Source organism: Pteropus alecto, unplaced genomic scaffold (genome assembly GCF_000325575.1).
Source record: "Pteropus alecto unplaced genomic scaffold, ASM32557v1 scaffold98, whole genome shotgun sequence".
NCBI lineage: Eukaryota > Metazoa > Chordata > Mammalia > Chiroptera > Pteropodidae > Pteropus > Pteropus alecto.
This window is the reverse complement of record NW_006443570.1, coordinates 5,269,559-5,273,927: the sequence shown is the minus strand read 5'-3', so window position 1 is coordinate 5,273,927 and position 4,369 is coordinate 5,269,559. Positions and strand designations below refer to the sequence as shown.

General features: G+C 37.0%; 1 non-coding gene across 1 annotated transcript; it reads right to left on the bottom strand.

Moving 5' to 3' along the window:
- Window positions 1–3,599: 3,599 nt before the first annotated feature.
- Window positions 3,600–3,718, bottom strand: LOC112473357. Its single transcript, XR_003043990.1, has one exon. It is a non-coding gene; the product is annotated as a 5S ribosomal RNA (ribosomal RNA).
- Window positions 3,719–4,369: the final 651 nt, after the last annotated feature.

Sequence of the window (4,369 nt, the reverse complement as noted above, 5' to 3'; positions counted from 1 at the left end):
GTGTGTGTCCCTCAGTGTTTGTGGTACCAACAGGGAGAGATTTACGGGGGGACCCAGGCCCGGCTCCCAAGGTGGGGGTGTCTGATTCCCAGGCAGGCTTCTCGGTTCCAGAGCTGGGATCATCCTCTTCCTTCTTGCTTCATTCCTCACTTTTCTTTAATGATTCTCTTTCTCTCTGTACTTTCTCTTTCTCTCTTGTTTTCCTCTTAATTCCTTTCCTTTTGTTCCCTCTGTCCCTGACTCCTACTTCATTCCAGGCTTTGTTCCTTAATTCTTGCCACCTTCTCTCTGGCTCTTTCTTGGTAGCATAACTCTCTCTGGCTGAGGCAGTGCGAGGAGAGAAAGACCCGGTCCACTGTGCTCTTGGGGGTGGGGGTTGGCAGGACTCAACTGCGACCCCCCCAAGCCCTGCCCTAAAGCGGCAGCCGCCTCCGCTCCCCCACGTCATGTCCTCAGAAGTACTACATAGCGATTCAACATATTTTAACTCTTTAAAACTCTTTATTGGACATTTACATTCTGTGAGCTATATTATTTCATATTCTTAAAATACATAAATGTAAATCTATTTAAAAGGAGAACGTAAATACAGTAGGACAAATTAAACAGATATTATTTATATTTAATTTTTAAAAAGAGCAATGACCTATTTCTTTCTGTCCCATGACATGGTAGGATAATTTGACTCTCTCTGTTTTCTATTCCAATACTTTCTGAACTGCCTGCAGCCTTTATTTAGGACAGCTTCTTTCCTTTTATGCAGACAGTCAAACTGAAGACAGTCAAACAGAAAATTCACTTTGACCTACAGCTCTGTTCTTATCAAGCCCACATTATACTGATTACTTGTGTCAGTCCAGTGTGCTGACATTGAACTAAATAGCCTCTCAACAAAAACATTTGAGCATAGAATACTTAGGAGTTTACTTACTGGCAACAGCAGGTCTTTCAACTTGTGGAAATTAGTTTACAGCTCTTCAAAAATGTCCAACCATTTTGTACATACAGACCAGTTGCTTATCAATCAGGTCCTTTGCATCTAGAAATTCATCACATAGATGGTCCATGCCTAAAATATCTATCATTTTTAAATACTCGAATGTCATCAGAAGTTTAACTTCATTCTCAGGGAAAATGATTTTGAAGCACAGAAGTAATTTGGACTGGTGAAATCGAAGTTGGATTCTGTGATGATTGATTTTATGTGTCAGCTGGATTGGGTTATAGGGTTCCCAGATATTTGGTTAAACACAATTCTGGGTGTGTCCATGAGGGTGTTTCTGAATGCGATTAACATTTGAATCAGTAGACTGAGAAAAGCAGATTGCTCTCCCCCCTGTGGGTGGGCCTCATCCAATCTGTTGAAGATCTGAATATCAGGCTGGGACTTTCTGGTCTTTAGCTTGCTGTCTACAGATGTTGGGACTTCTAATCCTCCATAACCATGTGAGCCAATTCCTTATAATAAATAAATAAATCTATCTATGTATATATGTAGATTGATATGTATCTCTGTCATCCATCCATCCGTCCATTCATCCATCCGCCACTATATATGTAGATTGATATGTATCTCTGTCATCCATAGATCCGCCCACCCATCCATCCATCTATTTATCTATCTGTCTATATCTCTCCTACTGGTTCTGTTCCTCTAGAGCCATCCATCCATCTATTTATCTATCTATCTATATCTCTCCTACTGCTTCTGTTCCTCTAGAAAACACAGACTAATATAGATTTTAAATAAGGTACAGTTTTAGTAAAGAAATTAAGAAAGTTTTGTTTAATTTGGCTATTCTTTTCTGGTGACTTATTTTTTATTTTTATTTTTTTTATTTTTTTTGCGTTCTGAACCAATCTTATTTCCAAAATATAAGTCTGGTTTGGTTTTTGTTTTGTTTTGTTTTTGTTTTTGTTTTTTGGATTGGTTGTTTTTTTGAGGAGGAGTTGTGTGAGTTTTTGTAACAACTTACACATGACATTGAACAATTCAGATGCAGTCATTTCATCCTTTTCAAGGATCCTTATGGCCTCTCCAAAGATCATCAAAGAGTTTTAGAGAAACAGTATATAAATTTCTGTTTTATTATATCACTTTCTCCAGTCTCATCTTTAATGTACTTCCAAATTAGAGAGGGGAATTCTTTTTATCTCACCCTTTAAAAATATGATTTTATAGCAGGTCGACATTTTATATCTTTGTCGTGGCCAGCAACACTGCTAGTCATCTTGTAGGCACATGGCTAAGGAGGATCTCCTTCCCTTTATAGAAAGTCAATAATCTCATTAAGTGCTTCAGCGCAGTTTGAGGTAACTGAAAAGTGACTAAAAACATTCATTACGAAAGCCTAAGTGAACCATATTCCTTTTAGCAGCATTGTACACAGGATGTGCAGGTCATTTAGCAGATAAGACCATTTCTATTTTTTGGTAAAAAGTTTGTAGTCTAAGTGGAATTTGCTAAAATTTGCACTTGTCCTGTCTGCTGAATATGCATCATAGATGAGCAAGATTGGTTTGTATTTGAATAAGACATCAACAACCTTTTGTTTTGTGTTTTCGGTGGATTTGTTAAAACCTTCATGGAAATAAAGAGTACCATTCGAAACTCCATTTTCCAAATCAAAGTGCCTAGGAGCTAGGGGGAACATCTTTTTGTTGCCATTATTCAGACTTGAAATAGCATGTCTGAATAACATGCAAAAAGCATGATTGTTGGTAAGATATGACAAAATCAGCTCTCCACTGTCAGAGGCCAAGACATGTGTTATCAAAACTTCCCCGTTTTTTCTCCCACAGGACATTTTACAACCTGTGAATCAAAAAATATAACTTCACTCAGTTTCATAGAGCAATCAAGGGAACAATATAATAATGTGTGCTCATTTGTGTGGTATGCCTGAGTTAATTCAGCAAACACTGAGGATTGCTGACTAAGGATTGGTGTCTTTTGGGGTGATGAAAAACTTTTGATTATTTAGAATTACTTGCCTGTCTCATCCTGAATTTGTGAGATTTCATATATGCAATTCTCCAAATATGCTTCAGAGCTCCATTTCATTGTACCCAACCCCAAGTTCTTTTCTGTGTATTGTACAGTCCTCTGTTTTGGTTATTTATCTCCCCAATCCAGTGGTATATGTCCTTCCATCTGTCATTAAAATAACACAGTCATTTTGCCCTTTTTCCCTGGTGATATCATTGGTACTGTATTATATTACAACCATTCTCATTTTCATTATCTAAACTTTTAGAAAATGTGCTCATAATATTCACATTAAAAATTAGACTAGCACTGTCTCAATCCACAGGCTAAGAGAAAAGTGGACTTTTAAAGCTCAAATTATAATCACTGAAGTTGCACACTTAAGTGCTGTCACTCAGAGTGATGCAATCACAGTGATCCATTAATGTCAACCACATGTCAAGGTTGACAGCATCAGCGGTCCTATATGTGTTTGCTTGGATTTATACCTCCACATTTCTCTTTTCTTTTTCTTTTTTTTCAGGTGAGGCAACCCTTGGTTGACCTCACAGATTGCAAGGACCTTGTCAGCTTACAATCCCTTTTTTATTTTTATTTATTTATTTTTTTACACCTATAGCACCTGGTGTTCCTAGGTGGTCTCCCATCCAAGTACTAACCAGGCCCGACCCTGCTTAGCTTCCGAGATCAGATGGGATCAGGCTTGTTCAGGGTGGCATGGCCGTAAACTTTTTCTTTCCTTTTTGTTAGCAGTTGTAAATGGTATCGTTTTTAATTTCAGTTTTCATGTGTTCATTGCTAGTATATACAAGTACAACTGATTTTTTAAACTTTCATAAGTTTTCAATTACAGTTGACAGATAATATTATATTATCTTTAGGTGTATAACATAGTGATTTATTTAACTTATGAAATGATCACTCCAATAAGTCTAGTGACACCATACATAGTTATTACAATATTACTGACTATATTCCTTACTCTGCACTTTATATTCCCATGTTTTTATAACTGGCAATTTGAACTTCTTAATCCCTTCCCGTTTTTCACCCATCTACCCAAGTCCTCTCCCATCTGGTAACCATTAATGTTCTCTATATCTATGAGTTTGTTTTTGTTGGTTTCTTTTGTTTTTTAGAGTTCACATATAAATGAAATCATATGATATTAGTCTTTCTCTGACTTATTCATTAGCATAATGCCCTCTAGTTCCATCCATGTTGTTGCAAATGACAAGATTTGATTCTTTTTTATGGCTGGGTAATATTCCATTGTGTCTATGTGCCACATCTTTATCCATTCATCTATCGATGGACGCTTAGGTTGCTTCTTGGTTTTCATATGTCGATCTTATAGCCTGTGACCTTGCTGAACTCACT